The sequence below is a fragment of the Bombina bombina genome, chromosome 5, assembly GCF_027579735.1.
Source record: "Bombina bombina isolate aBomBom1 chromosome 5, aBomBom1.pri, whole genome shotgun sequence".
Lineage (NCBI taxonomy): Eukaryota > Metazoa > Chordata > Amphibia > Anura > Bombinatoridae > Bombina > Bombina bombina.
The window spans coordinates 18,117,359-18,135,805 of NC_069503.1; the positions used below are offsets into that span (position 1 = coordinate 18,117,359).

The 18,447-nt window shown below is 38.5% G+C and overlaps 1 protein-coding gene across 1 annotated transcript in view; it reads left to right on the top strand.

Annotated features, from left to right (window-relative positions):
- The first annotated feature begins 14,047 nt into the window (after positions 1-14,047).
- The window catches only part of LOC128661240 (uncharacterized), a 55,042-nt gene continuing 50,642 nt past the window's right edge, over positions 14,048-18,447 (top strand). The window contains exons 1-2 of the mRNA XM_053715519.1: positions 14,048-14,265; positions 14,748-14,855. The gene's annotated coding sequence lies outside the window, so the exon portion shown is untranslated. The remainder of the gene's footprint in view (positions 14,266-14,747; positions 14,856-18,447) is intronic.

Here is an 18,447-nt window from a genome sequence, read left to right on the forward strand (position 1 = left end):
TCCTCCAGCTTAGCTTCCGGCACCTCTCAAGTTACCACTTGCCCGCCTGCCACCACCACCAACACTAGCACCACAGCCACTTCACTTGATCTGTCAGATGAGTTATTTACACATCAGTTGGAAGAAATGAGTGATGCGCAACTATTATTGCCAGAGGATGTAGATAACAGGGATATGACCCCCTCTGAGGAAGCGTTCTGTGAAACGCGCGTCAGGGATCCAGCAGGAGCAGCTATGTCTCTCCTGTCTGCCATTTTCAATGTGCTTGCCTAAGTTATAAATAGAATTTATGCCTCAAAAATTGTATATAATCTTCGTTCCCACCTAAATAAGCTATTAATATTTAAAAGTAATTCAGCCGGGGGCGGAGCCAGCCCTGAGTCTGGGAGGTCTCATGCTTCCACAGCTCCGGCTGTATATTACTAAAAAATATATTTTTGGCCTCTCAGCTCAGTCTATTTAAAACTCACAAAGCACCTATTAGATTACAGATCCTAACTAAGAAACTTGGAGTTTTGGAGACATTGAGGAGTCAAGTTATCCTGTTTGTTTTGACAGTGGAGCTGGGTGAGGCCTTCCAAGAGCAGCCATCTTATCACTGTGTGAGGAGGACAATTAGCAAAAGCAGTATTCGCTGTTTCATTCCCCAGACCATTATGGCATTCGTTTACTACCTCCTAGATGATATCAGGGCTCTCCTGCAGCAGTATCAGCTCCGCTTTACTGAGTCTCTGCAGTCTGCTATGGTCTTATCTAACCCAGAAGCTTCGGAGCAGTTCAGGGGAGAACCGGTTGATGTGCTTTCTTGTGGATCAGCACAATACAATGATGCACTACAGAGCGAGTTGCCACTTACCACAGAGAAGGCAGGAGACTTATGTTTGGAGTCTGACCCTTATGAGAGACGAATTGGTGTCCAGCAGCCTATTGATCGGAAGCAAGCCTCGCTGAGCCCCAAGCTATTGCCAGAAAGGAAAACATACCCTAAACGTGCTAATCTTTATTCTGATTACCTCAGTACTCGATCCCCAGATTTAGGAATGAAGACAGCATCGGTGCAAAGTCCCTTCCAGCGAACACTGCCTTACTTGCACCTTGCAATCTGGCACAAGGCTTCCCCAGCATTTACTGGGACTCTCTACCCCAGGCTTGCAATAACGTTCTGGAGGATAGGCATAGGATAGAAAAGGATGTGCTCCCAGTTCTGTTATGTGGCTGTTTGATTTGCTGTTATATGAGAGAACAAGCTAACTCACATATAACTCTGTAGTGGCTCATGAAGCTGGAAGCCTGGGATGAAGTGAACTCTGCAACGCAGTCAGACATTAACAGTTGACACACTGCGGAACCATTTTGTAATAAAGCACTTTAGAGTATAACTGCTGTTTAATTATGTTTTATAAGCCTGTGAATTTTATTGAGCTAGCAATGCTGCTTTTGGAGCCCTTCACAAAATATGGCGATATTCCCACCTATCGTTATTTGCATATCTGATCTTTATATTATAGCTAGGTTAACTGTAGCATCAAGTAATGGGGGTACTAGAGAGATATTAGGATTTGGAGTAAAACATACACTGTTTAATATATTCTCAAGTCATTTGTTATCTGAGACACTTGTATATATACATCGTACAGTAGAGTAAGGATTTAAAACAAAATATCTTGATAGTAGCTGTACTTACCATTTATCACCACTAGAGGGGAGTCAAAGCTTAGTTTCAGTTAGATTTTCACAGAAAACACATGCGATCTTACAACCCAATTCATTATATCGCTATTCTCATGTCCTGTTGGACTCCTTGCCCTGTAACTCTAGTTTTACTACCCATAACCACATTCTACAGGTATTTAAGACTATTTTTCTTTTATTTACTTCTGTGTTAGATTTTTACTGGTTACAAGGTTCTTCATTGCAGTGTAGTATGATGTTTTTCTATTCACAGTTCATGGCTTTATTAATATGTTTAATTATATATAGGCAAAGAGTTCAAATTATATATAAGAGTTGCCTCATATGTTTCTATAGAGATTTGTAAACTATATCTCATGCACACCAGACCATATTTTTGTTTTCTCCTCTCTGATGTGCTGCACATTACCTTTTGCTCATTAGTTGGGATGGAAACTTTTCATTTAAAATTTTTCTGGTGGTCTCTCTGAGCTACAAATGTTTAATATTTATGCTATGTGACCCAGTTTATAGCACTATGCAAATCTAAGACGGAACCCACATTATGCTGTATAGAAATCAAAGTATTTTGCATGGACAACATTTATTTATGCAGGCTTGCTTGTGGAGATAGCTTGTTGTCTCATGGTATACAATAGTTTGGATAGGACGATATTTGTTAACACATAATGTGTTTTGCTTGATGTTCCTGTTATAGATGTACTTACAGGATTTCTACTCCATATATCCCAGCTTTTGCCATTATAGCATTTATTGATATATGAAAAGCGCAATCAATTTGCTAACTAAAATTAGGACTGGGGTAGGGCAAGAGCTCTCTTTATTTACTATATGTAACCCTCTACGGGGACAATTCATACTCTAAAGACTCTATGGCAAGTAGCTAGTTCTCTCTAATATACTTATTAGCACAGTCACTAACCAATAGCACTTATTTGTACACATTCTGTTCTGGGGCATAGGGCCCGTGCCCCTAGGATTGAATCTTATTGCCTATGCGTAGTAGTGAAGCCTTTATATTATACTGACTACATCTCTCCATTATAGTTTTTTTGATTCACTCAGGGAAACTATATCCCACATATGACCTACACCCCTAAAGTATTTCTATGTTAATTTCCCCATAGAGGCAACCGATTGCCCTTCTCCCAATCAATAGAGTAAAATGAAGTTTCTGTTATTTGGTTTCTGACATATAAGTGTTTAGACATAGTTGATACTGCTAAGTACAATGTTTGGATCATATTTAGTTGGCAATATCACCATAACATTATATGTCAACTATGTGACCATGGTGTCTAGCTTAGGATCTCTGCTACTCCCACAATAATTTCTTTTTCTTTATAGCTCCCTCCTCCCTGCCAATATACTCTGGCATTCGTAATTATAGTACTTCCTGTAGATAATGGGGTATCTATCAAACCTGGTCTACCAATGTATATACTTATTATGACTGGTCCTCCTTGCTAATGTCAGATGGAAAGGGAATTCTTATCCCTGATTTCGCTTATTTAATTTAACTCCTCCTTTCCCATCACATTTCTTAATATGCCCTGTTGCATAGTTTTAAGTATAGCTATTTCATTATTAGCATATATAGCATATCATATTTCTTTATATTGAATCTGCATAGTTTATTATTGCGCGTTTAAACTCTTCCTGTTCATGTTTTATATGACAAAGATAGTTCTCAGTGCATTCTATTATGTCTTAATGCTCCTAAACTGTGAGATAATTCTGAAAATAGGAAAAACACCACCTCCTCCCCCCCCCCGTAATAATGTATCCCCTACTATAGGGGAACTAACAAGGCGGTTTGTCTCGTCTATACCGCACCTGAATTACAGCTCTTAATTGCTCCCTAAGTACCCAACCCTCCATAACACAATAGGAATGCGTTTATATGCCCTGTCTAGATCAGCAGGACTGATCACTAATATGTGTCACCTACGCATGCAATTTTAACACAGCTGTTAGTTAACTTTATGGAGGTGTTCCAATGTTTCATTATAAATCCATTTATCAGTAAGGGAGCTTGACATTATATTATCCTAGAAAATAAAAAATGAGGTTTTTCAATAAGGGTCCATAAGAGGACCCCTCCAATTTATGTCCACCTACTCTTTGTTCTATTTACGATAACCCCATATAACCTGATAGTGACCGCTTGGTTCATGTAGTAGGTCTTCAGCTACCATGGTGCTTACTGTATAATATGAGAAAGTAATTGTCTTTTAATCATTTGGTTTACCTATTTGTCATATGTTTGCAGCTTACTTTGTAATACTCTTCTGTTTTCTTTTTTTATTGTATATTGGCAATTACCAAATGTTTATTTTGGCAAAAAAACCTCAATAAAGAATTAAAAAAAAAATAAATAAAAGTAATTCAGCCCTCGGATTGTAAGGGCTTAGCTTACTTGAGAAAAATTCTATGGTGGGTCCATGTATATTAGTACATGTAGTAAATTGAGCAAACCAGTATTCACTTACTAGCTGGGTTTAAGTGTTTTTAACAATTTCTTCTGCTACTGAGGGAATGTATGTTCCTAGTTTAATCAATAAAGATCTAAGGTATGAATGAAATGGAACTTTTTAAAAAATATGAGTAATTTCCAACCATTATTTCATTTGGAGTTAATATTAATTAAATCTTGTGGAATTATTTGCTACAAACTACATTGTAATCCCTGTACAATTAGCTTATCTAGTTGTAGGGATATGTCTCAGTCAGGCAGCATTACACACATGGACGTTTGGTGTGATGATGATGATGTTGTACCCGCTGCTGCTTCCTTTGCTGAGTTGTCAGATACAAGTGAAGCGGTTGATGATGACGATGCGTCCGTGGATGTCACGTGGGTGCCCGCTAGAAGAGAAGAAGAACAGGGGGAAAGTTCAGATGGGGAGACAGAGAGGAGGAGGAGACGAGTTGGAAGCAGGGGGAGGTCGTCGCAAGGAGCTAGTGGCACAGTCAGACAGCATGCATCGGCACCCGCGGTCAGCCAGACAGCACGCCAATCAACGCATGCTGTTGCCACCACCAGAATGCCGTCATTGCAGAGCTCAGGTCCAACCTTGTGCAAATGGGGAGTTTGCGGTTGTGCAAATGGACTGTTTGCGGTTGTTTGCGGTGCGTTAAACGGGGAGTTTGGTCTGTCACTGTGAAGCGGGCGTAACCCTTACACTACCTGATCGATACAACATCATACCTGATGTTTTAAAGCACGTCATTCAAAGCAATTTAGGAATGTTAGGTGACTCTGCATCAACTATTTAATTTTCCATGGGAGTTTTGCCATGGATCCCCCTCCAGCATGCCACAGTCCAGGTGTTAGTCCCCTTGAAACAACTTTTCCATCACTATTGTGGCCAGAAAGAGTCCCTGTGGGTTTTAAAATTCGCCTGCCTATTGAAGTCTATGGCGGTTCGCCCGGTTCGCCCGTTCGCGAACATTTGCGGAAGTTTGCGTTCGCCAACTAAAATTTTTATGTTCGAGACATCACTAGTAATCACTAATAGAACAAGTGGCAGTGAAAAATGACTATGGCAACCACCTATGCTGCAGATAAAAATGGATTTAATGAAATCCTGAAAGAAAATTGGAAAATATTGAGCGCTGAAGAATCACCTCTCTTCAAGGAAATGGGGATACCAAGAATAGGGTCTAGACGGGGCAGATCATTAAAGGATATATTACAACAAACTGACCCCACCCACTGCTATACCATGAGAAGATGGCTAGAAGAGGCCAAACCAGGGTGTTATAAGTGCAGTGGATGCACCACTTGTAATGGGATGTTAACTGGTCAATTCTTCCACCACCCAAGAAGCAGAAATAAATATTTTCACAAACACAGAATGACCTGCACCACTAGTCATGTGGTATACTTGCTGTACTGCCCATGTAGTTTATTTTACGTGGGTAAGACTAGCGACAATCTGAGAATTAGGATGGCCAACCATAGGAGCACAATTCTCACAGCCATCAAGAAACAAGAGTCGGATCAGCTGGTGGCTCGCCACTTTTTTCAGAATGGACATAATGTATCTGAGCTACGTTACACATTAATAGATCAAATCCCCACTCCTCCTAGAGGAGGTGATAGGAATAAAATCTTATTACAGAGCGAAGCAAGGTGGACATTTGAGCTGGATACTCTGACCCCAAAGGGTTTAAATGTTAAAATGGAATAGCATTGTTTTCTCTAGGAATGCTATAACATTTATGTTTAGAATAGGATTTGTACGGCATTTTTAGCTATAATGGGTTAAAACCCCTAAATGTTGTTGTCATAGATCCAATTCCTGTGTCAAGTTTGATATCTGATATGATGTGATATGCTGCTACCTTAAGTATTTAGGTTTAGAGTAGTACCTTGAGTAAATTGTGTATAATATTTCGTTAATAAGTAACATACTGTTTTTAATGGTTTTAAATTCACAGATGGTTTGTAGCTCACTATGTTATATGAAAAACATAGTGTTTGATTAAGAGGTTGCCTGGCAACAGACGGCGTCACTGATGACGCATGCAATGCGCCGGGTTACGTTACTGTTTACACAAGGTGTTATTTGCCTCTGGCGGTTGGTTGCTAGGCAACATACGACGGCTCTGATGATGCAAGCTATGCGCCGGGCGGCTACCACTGGAACGCACACACGATGTGATTACCACTAACAAGGCACTTGGGGTAAGTAGGGTATATAAGTTTGCATATGCTGTATTGCACTTTATGTAAGTCTGAAGACGGGGGTGAAACCCCGAAACATCACGATTATGTATTAAACACATTGGTGTTAAAAACATGGAGAGTGCCTGCTTTTTTCTTTGGATGTCTACTCTTACTGCTGAGCACCCCGGACACTAGAGTACTTGTGAGTGCTAAACCCTCTGGAACTTTATATATATATATACTCACACACACACATATATATATATATATACTCACACACACACATATATACATATATACACACACATACATACACACATATATATATATATATATATACACACACACACATTTGGCAAAATATTCATAAACTTGTGTTAACATAGAATATTATAATGTTTACATATCACATACCATTTACTATTTGGTGATTAACCTATGTGGCACTCAGATATTTAGTGAATTCTTTTAATGTAAAAGAGCTGTTTTTTTAGGGCTATGCCCTACATAAAGTCCTTTTAAGGGCTATTGGTAGTTTATTCTTAGATTAGGGGGTGTTTTTATTTTAGGGAGCTTTTTATTTTCATAGGTATTAGGTTTAATTTTTTTTATTTTGGATAATGTAGTTTATTATTTTTTGTAATGTTAACCTTTTCTATTTTCTGTAATTTTAGATTAATATAATGTAGTTTTTTTTTTTTTTTTTTTATTTGTCATGTAGTATTTTTTTAATAGGTTGTTTTTTTTTTAATGCTCCGTTTGTCTTCGCTGCATCCTGGAGGATTCCGAAAATGGCAGGGTGGTGAAAAAATCCACCTGCCTTGCGCTGCCAACATTCCTTTGAAGATGCGTGTGCAACTGGCGACACCGACAGACGCGTTAAAAATGCAATTATAGTATATATATCTAAAAATAGATGTATGTTATCCACCCCACATAAATATGTGCTATAAAGCCTTACTATATTAAAAGAAGCTGGTGATTGCAACATCGCAGGGCTAAGTACATATTGAAAGTGAAATACACATTGTATGTATGTATCATATGCAAATATAAGCAATTTACTAACTTTCACCAAGATTACAAGTTATGCGCTAAACCCGGTGCGTAAATAATGCAAAAAAAATATAGCGTTACGCACTGTCTATAGCGTTGCCATTACAAGTTACAGAAAAACCTCCTTGTGTTGTGCATGTACATTTTCCCCCAAAGACATCAACAGAGAAAGTGTTAGAAAAAAAACAACACCTGCGATCGCAGAATGGCGATCGCTAAAACGCAACCCCCATTGATGTCCATGGGGACAAGAAGGTTACGAAAAAACCTAACATAAAACCCTAGTTTTAATACCCCTAATCCGCCGCCCCCCCCCCCGATATTGCCAAAACTAAATAAAGTGATTATTTAACCCCCAAACCACCGCCCCACGCATTGCTAACACCTAAATAAACCTATTAACCCCTAAACTGCTGGCCCCCCACATCACAACTACTATAATAAACCTATTAACCCCCAAACTACCGCCCCACGCATTGCTAACTCCTAAATAAACCTATTAACCCCTAAACTGCTGCCCCCCCCACATCACAACTACTATAATAAACCTATTAACCCCCAAACCACCGCCCCACGCATTGCTAACACCTAAATAAACCTATTAACCCCTAAACTGCTGCCCCCCTACATCACAACTACTATAATAAACCTATTAACCCCTGAACCACTGGCCCCCCACAACGCAACTACTATAATAAACCTATTTACCCCTAAACTGCCGGCCACCACCACATCGGAACTACTAAACTTAAACTATTAACCCCTAAACCACCAGCTCCCCACATCACGACATACTAAATTAAACTATTAACCCCTAAACCTAACACCCCGCTAACTTTAAATTAAAGTTACAATATACTAACTACCTTAAAATAAATAAAAACTTACTTGTGAAACAAAAAAACCTAAGCTTAAACTATAAATTAACCTAACATTACTATTTTAAAAAACTAATATAAAAAATAAAATAAAAAACCTAATTTAAAAAATGTAAAAAAAACTAACACTACGAAAAAATAAAAAAAAATCTAACATTACAACAAAAAAACACTAAAATTACGAAAAATAAAAAATAGAAGATTACAAAAGGGCTTTTGGTAGGGCATTGCCCTAGGTTAAACAGCTCTTTTACAGAAAAAACATTACAGTACCCCCTAACAGTAAAACCCCCCAACCAACCAACCCCCCCAAATAAAAAAGAAATAACTTAAAAAAAAACTAGCTACCCATTGCCCCTAAAGGGGCATTTGTATGGGCATTGTCTTTATAAGGGCAATCAGCTCTTTAGTGCCCATTAAAAAATAAAAAAGTCCTAATCTAAAAAACAAAAAATCTACTCAGTTCCTGAAGTCCGGACATCCATCTTCATCCAGGTGGCGACATCTTCATCCATTGCAGGGGCATCTTCTATCTTCATCAGGACCAGCGGCGACGACAACATCTAGCCCAGTACCTCCTCTTCATGCGATCTCTGCCACACACTGAAGATTGAATGCAAGGTACCCATTTTATTTTTGGGGTACCTTGCACTCCTATTGGCTGAAATTTTCAAATCAGCCAATAGGATGAGAGCTGTTTAAATTTGCAGGCCTTACAGGATAGACACGGAAAGAAAGAATAACTTGATGTTTTTCAGGTTTTTTGTTTTCCTAAAAATAAAATTAGGTTTCTCGCTTTTTTTATCTCCCAAAATGCTGTCATTAAGTAAAAAGTGCCAGTGGTTAGAGATCATTCTTTTAAAGAAATTATTATTTGTACTATATTCTGTAATAAAGGGTAACTCCAATTTCTCAGTAGATCTAGTAGGTTATTTGGTTTCTTTCTGTGACTATTCTGTAAGGCCTGTAAATTTGGTAAAAAAGTTAATGTTACATCACATGTGAATGGACAGGAATATACTATTAGAGACACAATTAGATGTTGTTATACAGGTGTCATTTACATGATCAAATGTGGGTGTGGCCTACAGTATATTGGCCAAACCTCACGACCCCTTAGGGACCAAATTAAAGAACAGATATTACAGATAAAGGACCCTAACATTGATTTTCCAATATATAAACATTTTAAAGAAAAACATAAAAACAGTACAAAAAATATGTGGTTTTGTGGTCTCTAAAAAATAACTAATGACTGGAGGGGAGGTAACTATGAAAAAAGACTTAATTACAAAATCCAAATGGATTTTCCAGATGGATACAGTTTTATCTAGAGGCCTCAATGCCGAACTCTTGTACAAAGATTTACATTGATTCTCACAACAATTTCATGAATCGTTGTAGTAGGGTAGAATGTAGGTTTTTTTAAGATATATTTTTAAAGATGTTTTTAAAGACAATTTTAAATTTTACATTTGGGTTTTAATACTCATATTAAGATTTTATGGTTGTACAAATTTGATTTTATTTTTTTACTGTGGATTTACTCACCGGATGGTTAATTAAGATATCTTGTGTTTTGTAAAATAAGATAACACTTTAATTTTCTCATTCTAGCTGTTTTATTTTTTACTTATTACTTTTTAATTTGATCACAATCACCTAGATTACAAGTTTTGCGCTATAGAGGGTTGAAACAAAAGTTGCGTTATTCCACCCTCCATAGTGCTACCATTACGAGTTTTGAAAAAGCCGCCTTGTGCGTGCAATATGGTGGCGATGAGCTCCATACCGCACAAAATCCAAGCTCTGCTTTGACGTGCTCGTGCACGCTTTCCCCATAGACATCAATGGGGAGAAAGTGTTAGAAAAAAACATAACACCTGCGATCGCGGAAATAAAAAGCTCTGTAATGCAACCCCATTGATGTCTATGGGGAAAAAAAGTTACGTTTAAACCTAACACCCTAACATAAACCACACATCTAAACACCCCGAATCTGCTGCCCCCAACATCGCTGACACCTACATAAACTTATTAACCCCTAATATGCTGCCCCCGACATCGCCGCCACCAAAATAAATCTATTAACCCCTAATCTGCCACTCCCGATATCGCTGCCACTATACTAAAGTTATTAACCCCTATTCCCCCGCACCCTGTCAGATCGTGATGAATGTACTAAGTCTGCCTGTACCTTTAATTCATACAGTACCCTTCAACCAGCCTATATAAGGCTCCTCCTACCAGCACTCCATGCTGGATTAATGAACTGTAATGCTTTTGTAGCTCGCTAAGTTACTTTCTATCCTTGGTATTTTAATGCGGAACCTCCTTGCTGCCTGTTACAAGTATTGTTGCCCAGACGTGTATCTGTACCGGGATCTTCTCCTGCAGTCTCTCCCGACTCTCAGCGTCTGCCTTCTGACGTCATCAGGTAATTCCGGATCTCTCTCCACCCGGGGCTACGCAGCATCACGGCTCACAAGCCGAGACTCGGAACACCTCTCCCTCATCCTGCCTGCACTTACTAACAGGCACACGGGGATACAGTGAACTTCTCGCTCTTCAGTCTATGTGTTCCACGAACGGATTTACAAGGAATCAGGTTGTATAACAAGTTGTCATATGCAAACTGCAATTACCGTTTACTTCTACTAAGTCTGCAATCTGTTTTCCCTGTAATTTCAATGATCTCATGCTCTCACATATATTTTGTCTTATCAACCATTCATACTCATGCTGATATAAAACAGTAACCTAAGTACTTATGCGCAGTGCAGGTTAGATTCATTCTAACCTATTTTTTATTCACCTTTCAGTGCTGTTTAAGGGTTTGCTTTGTTCACACTTACGTTTGTTAACTACGTTATATTGCCACTTACTAAGCTGTCAAATTCACCGTTGTTTCATTTTGTCTAAGATTAAGTGGCTAGACAGGAAGGTTACTAAACACTATAGAGCATAGTTGTTACCTTTCCTGTCACAAAAAACTATTAATTGTTACATATAAAATCTGTTAGACTAACAATTACCAGATCTATCATTTACCACCAACAGTTGAATAAACTGTGGTGTGACACACCCCAACATATATTAACCACTATTCCACCACTCCCCGACATCGCTGCCACTAAATAAAGTTATTAACCCTTAAACCTCTGGCCTCCCAAATCACTGCCACTAAATAAACCTATTAACGCCTAAACTGCCAGCCTCCCACGTCGCAAAAAAACTAAATTAAACTATTAACCCCTAAACCTAACAACCCCCTAACTTTAAATTAAAATTACAAGATCCCTATCTTAAAATAAAACTTACCTGGAAAAGTAAAAAAATCTGTTTAAACTATAAATTAAATTAACATTACTATTATACTAAAATTAAAATAACTATCAATTAAATAAATTAAAAATTTTGTAATTTAGTATTTTTAAATTTTTGCAACTGTAGATTTAATTTTTTTAGTAGTGTTAGGTTTTTTTAAATGAGTAATTTAATTTATTTAATTGATATTTTCATTTTAGTCTAATAGTAATGTTAGTTTAATTTATAGTTTAAACTTAGGTTTTTTTAATTTCCCAGGTAAGTTTTTATTTATTTTAAGATAGGGATCTTGTAATTTTAAATTAAAGTTAGGGGGTTGTTAGGTTTAGGGGTTAATAGTTTAATTTAGTTTTTTGTGAAGTGGGGGACTGTTGGTTTAGGGGTTAATAGGTTTATTTAGTGGTAGTGATGTGGGAGGCCAGAGGTTTAGGGGGTTACTAACTTTATTTAGTTGCGGCGATGTCGGGGAGCGACGGAATAAGGGTTAATATCTTTATTATAGTGGGCGATGTTGGGGTGCGGGGGAATAGGGGTTAATAACTTTAGTATAGTGGTGATGATGTCGGGGAGCGGCGGAACACAGGTACCAATAATGGACAACACTGTGATTAATCTTTCATCTTATAACCTCACTGAACTTGAGAGGAAGGTTCTGAGTTATGGTCTTGGGTTTGTCCCCTCACGTACTTTTGACTTATTCCAGACCATTCTGGATGTCAATAGACTCGTGAGAGACCGGACACTCAGAAAGTTCTTCCCAGAACCTGAAACTAATACCATTTCTAATGTTGCTTGTGACACAAATACTATTGACTATGACAAAATGACATTCACTGACATATGTGCCCTTACTAGTCTGGAGGATTTATCAGGCTTAGAAGCAGGTCATCAAATGCTAGATCAAACCAAAACACATAAATTGAAGTCTACATCTAACTTTTGTCCTCTACAAGTTAGAAGTAAAAGCCTGGAAGTTTTCCACAAAAGGGTTATGGAGGACCTCACAACACTTTCCCACTCTCAAAACAAACATACCTCTAATTTAACTAGAAGAGAAAGAGAGGCCATTACACATCTTCAGCACAATAATCAAATTGTCATTAGACAATCGGAAAAAGGGTGGGAGTATAGTGGTGTTGGATAGAGACACATATACCCTAGAGGCGCTAAGACAGTTGGGAGATTCTGAAGCCTACTCTTCTCTGACAAGGGACCCTACCATTACATTTAGTCACATTTTGAAGGACCTGTTGGACGATGGGCTGGAGATGGGCATCATAGATAAGCACAATTTTGATTGCTTGTTGGTTGAAAACCCTGTGATGCCCATCTTCCACCATTTTCCTAAAGTCCATAAAAGTCTTGACAATGTACAAGGCAGGCCAATAGTGGCAGGAATTGGTTCATTACTTGAGCCTCTATCTAAATGGGTTGACAATTTTTTTTACAGCCGTTAGTACAAAACCTGCTAAGTTATGTACGTGATACAGCACATACTCTGTCCAAATTAGAACAAACACAATGGGAGCCAAATTATAGTTGGATAATGATCGATGTAGTGGCACTATATTCTTCGATACCACACGAATTTGGACTCCAAGCTGTAGAATTCTTTTTGGACATGTGTATTGGTCTTGATCCTGAGCATAGAAATTTCGTGATAAGAGTCATTAAATTTCTATTACAACACAACTTTTTCAAATTTTCAGATGTTTACTATCTCCAGAGGCATGGATCCACAATGGGGGCTAAATTTGCCCCCTCCTACGCTAACCTCTTCATGGGGTGGTGGGAGCGGTTCCACGTCTATGAAGATGGAAACAAGTTTTCAGGATATATAATTAAATACATGAGATTTATTGATGATCTTTTGATCATCTGGTCTTCAGGACAGACACAAGCACAGGAACTGGTTGACTACCTCAACAACAATGAGGTGGGCTTGAAGTTCACCTTTGAATGGCATAAAAAAGCCATCAATTATTTGGATGTAACTTTGACTGGAGATACTGATTCCAATAGAATAATTTCATCCCTCTATCGTAAGCCTATCTCTGGGAACACCCTACTGCACGCCAACAGCAGCTATCCCCAATATGTGTTTAAGGGAATAGCAAAAGGTCAATTTATGCAAATTAAACGCAACTGTTCCCGGAGACAGGACTACCTCAGAGAGAGTGAAGATCTTAGTAGACGAATGTTGGAAATTAATTACCCAGAGAAGGTAATCAACAGAGCATGTTCTGATGTTAATCAGATGGATAGGTCTCAACTATTTTTTCAGACAAACTGTCATATTACAATGCTGAAGCATAACTTTTATTTACTACACTGTAACTTTAAGGCTACTTTGCACTTACCTGCCTATAAAATCGTCCTTAACTCTCAGTACTTTGCTTGGTATTCTTCTTTGAAGGCTCCGTGTCAAGCCCCACCCTCTTTGACGTTTTGCCACAGCACATCCTCAGCTGTCAACCTCAGATCTTGGACGCAACCTCTCTCACGCTGACTGCAGCACCTGATCCTCCTCCTCCTCCAGCTGATCTCAACGGAGCGGTGACGTCACACGCCTCCATCCACGCTACCGCTGCTGCAGCCGAATCGCTCTGCTCTTCCTTCCATCTCTCTGGAGTTCAGGTCAGTCACAAGTTATCATTTAATGCCGGTTGGCTTAAAGAATCATCCTTTGTGTCCTGCCACTCACAGATCGGTTTGAGCATCTTATTTAGCATTAACATTGATACGCTCCTATCATATAAACTTGCCTATGTATATATGTCCACCACGCACTGCTCCATTAACTCTTTAGGGTTGTTTAGCAAACTTAAGCAAGGTTTAATATTAGGAATATATTGCTATGCAATTTATTTGTAATATATTTATGTCACTCATGAGTTATAAAGGCTGTGGAAAGCAACTATGTTTTAGTTCATATGTAGTTGTCTACAACTTAGCCTTATATTAACTCTTTGTTTTCCTGCACCTATTCTGTTGAACTGATTCAAATAGAAGCTTCTTCTTACCCTCTGCAGGGTTACTTACATACACCTATTATAGATAGATTCAGAAAAGGTATCTGCAGTTGTGATCCTAACACCTTATCTAAAAACTCTCCACAGATTTATCTGGAACCTGAAGCACCTGATACAAACAAAGTTGTTAAAGGGACACCTAAGGCTCGCAGTAAACCTACCCTAGTGACGGCTTACTCAAATCAGTATCACCAGGTATGCAACATCATTAGAAAAAACATTCCCATCTTACATGGGGATAAAATCCTACATAAGGTGATTAATGATGGTAGCAACTTTATGTACAAAATAAATTTGACTCTAGGAAATCTATTGTCTTCTAGTTTACTTAAAGGCGAGGAACGTAGGAGCTCATGGTTACATTTTAAAGGCACCTTTAAATGTGGTAAACGGTCATGTAGTTCATGTGACCATATTAAAATAGCCACTATGTTTTCCTCAGCCACCAGCGCAGAAACATTTGAAAGTAAGGGATGTGTCAAATGTGGCAGCAAATATGTAGTGTACCTAATTGAGTGTACTTCGTATTGTCGACAATATGTAGGAAGAACTACTAGAGAGGTAGGGACATGTATTAAAGAACATCTGTCCCATATCTCTCATGAGAGAGCAGTGTCAGCACTATCTAAACATTTTCTGGAGGTTCATAATGGGGATGTTGGGTCCTTCAGGTGGCAGGCAATCGAGCAGATTGTCAAATCCCCAAGAGGTGGTGACAAATTCTGTATACTTTCCAGACAGGAGATATACTGGATCTATAAGCTTGGTTGCCTGCTACCTGTGGGATTCAACTCAGACTTTGATATTATCAACTATTGGCAACGCTGAATAGGAAGTGGATTGTTCACTGGACTTTTTATGATTTTTAGCTATTCACATCTATATCTTTTTTTATATATCCTTTAATTTTCACTGTTCATTAAGTCATATCTAGTCTAACTTGTACTCATATCTAATAGGTATTTATAGCATATCCAATAGGTATTTACAGCATATTTTCCAATAGTATCACTAATATTAAGTATGCATATATGTTTAATTTTGGTATTTAATTACTTCCTGTGGCTTTGATAAATATATGTATCCACTACATATTATATTCCTCATTTTTTGCTCTATATATATAAAATATTATAATAATATACATAAACTGATGAGCTAATATTAACTTTAGTACTTGCTTGAATTGTATATATATTGAGCATTGTCACTAAGGGTTAATTTATGTGTGTACATTTGTTTTTATGTACCTCCCAAGGGAGGAGTTAAGGGTTTTAAATAGTTACACCTGTTAACATGCTTTATGTCTATGACTGCAGCCTGTATGGCTGAAACCGGTCAGACGTTTCAATGATAGCTCTCACTTCTATATGGAGTCTGCCATTTTTGGAGTTTTTTAGAAGTATCCAATAAAGTTTGTCGATTATTTTATACAGCACTCTTTTTTGCATTTCTTTTTTTCTTGCTGGGATGCTTTGGGAACTTTTTTTCGATAGTTTAATTTAGGTTGTTGTGATGTGGGGGTCGGTGGTTCAGGGGTTAATAAGTTTAGGTAGTTTTGGCGATGTGGAGGGGTGAGGTTTGGGGTTAATAGGTTTTCATAGTGTCAGCGATGTCGGGGAATGGTGGTTTAGGGGTTAATACTTTATTTAGTTAGTGTTGGCGATGTTTGGGAATGGCGTTTTAGGGGTTAATATGTTTAGGTAGTGTTGGAGATGTGGGGGGTACGGTTTATGGGTTAATAGGTTTAGTTAGTGTCGGCGATGTCGGGGAACTGTGGTTTAGGGGTTAATAGGTTTAGGTAGTGTTAGTGATGTGGGGGGACGGTGGGTTAGGGGTTGATAGCTTTATTTAGTGGTGACGTGGGTGGTGGCGGTGGCGGTTTTACATATTTTTGTTTCAGCAATCGCCGGCACATTAGTTACATACATTTTTTTGTTTTTCGGATCCATTCTATCATATGCATTATTCTATAACTTCAGTATTGAATAATGCATGTAAAATAAGAATGGATCCGAAAAAACTAACGGATCCGAAACCGATTTAACGGAACGTAAATAATTTGCCGAAACAATTTATTTTTTAACTAATTGAAAACTAAATGAAACAAGTGGCCCATAAGTCTAATATATATATTTCGGAAGCGAAAGTGATGTCAGTGGATGCCGACCGGAACTGGGAGTGGAACAACATGTTCCAAATTTTGGTGTCAAAACAATAGGGATTGATTAGAAGATGGGGGCTATTTAATGGCCCCACCGGATGGTCAAACAAAGCCTTGAGAAAGACCATTATAGGTCGAAACATGTAGGCTGTTTGAACCATTCGACTTTGATCAGATCAGCCAATAGGATATAATCAACTCTCATGCTATTGGCTGATTTAAAAATTTCAGCCAATAGGAATGCAAGGGTACCCCTATATAAAAGGGGTAGCTTGCATTCAAGCTTCAGTGTGCGGCGCATGATCTCACAAAGAGGACCTCCGAGTCAGATGGATGACCTCTCCACCTCTGCTCCACCAGGATGAAGATTGAATATGGTTCCACGCTGGATGAAGATGGAGCCCTGCTCTTCAGGAATGGTGAGTATTGATTTTGGGGATTAGGGTTTTTTATTTCAATGGGCTGTAAAAGAGGCAAATGTACTTTTAAAGGGCAATGCCCAAAACAAATGCCCTTTTCATGGCAATGGATAGATTAGGATTTCTTGTTAAGATTTTTTGTTTTGAGGGGATGGAGGTGCAGGTTGTAATGTTAGGGGGGACTTTGTAGTTTTTTTGGGTAAAGGAGCTGGTATCTTTAGGGCAATGCCTTTTAAGGGCTATTGATAGTTCATTTATAGATTAGGGGTTTTTGTTATTTTGGGGTGTTTTTTTTTATTTTAAACGGGGTATTAGATTAGGAATATCTTTTTTATTTTGAATATTTTCATTTGTTATTTTCTGTAATGTTAGAGTTTGTTATTTTCTGTAATTTTAGAGTTTATTTTTTGTAATGTGAGTTGTTATTTTTTTGTAGTGTTAGGATTTTTACATTTATGTAATTTAGGATTTTTATTTTTGCTATCTCATATTTTTTTTAAATAGTAATGTTAGGTTTTGTTATAGTTTAAGCTTAGTTTAACAATGCTGGGGGATGGCGGATTAGGGGTTGATAGGTTTATTTAGTGGCAGAGATGTGGGGAGATGGTGGATTAGGGGTTAATAGTTTTATTTAGTGTTGGCGATATGGGGGGCTGGCGGTTTAGGGGTTATTAGACTAGGGGCTTATGTTAGGGTGTTACCAGTGACAGTAATAACAATGCAAGTAATACCAGTGTAAAGCTCTGCAGAGCTGGTTCAGGGGATTTGAGTTCATGTGTAGAGGTGTCAGCAGAAACGCCCACACCAGAGCTGAAGTCAGAAGTAGTGCCCACTCTAGGGCCAGGAATAGGAGTGCCCACTTTAGGGCTGAGGACTAGAATGCCCACTTGTGGGCCGAAGAGAGGAGTGCCCACTTGAGGGCTTAAGACAGGAGTGTCCACTCTAATACCAAGACTGGGAGTGCCAACTTGAGGGCTGAAGACAGGAGTGCCTACTTGAGGACCAGGACTGGAGTGCCCACTCTAAGGCCAAAGACATAAGTGACGACTTGAGGGCCAAATACTTGAGTGTCCACTTTAGAGCCGAAGACAGGAGTGCCCATTCAAATGCCAAGAAAAGGAGTGCCCACGTGAGGGCCAAAGATAGGAGTACCCACTCTAAGGTCAAAGACTAGAGTGCCCACTTGTAGGCCAGACAGAAGTGC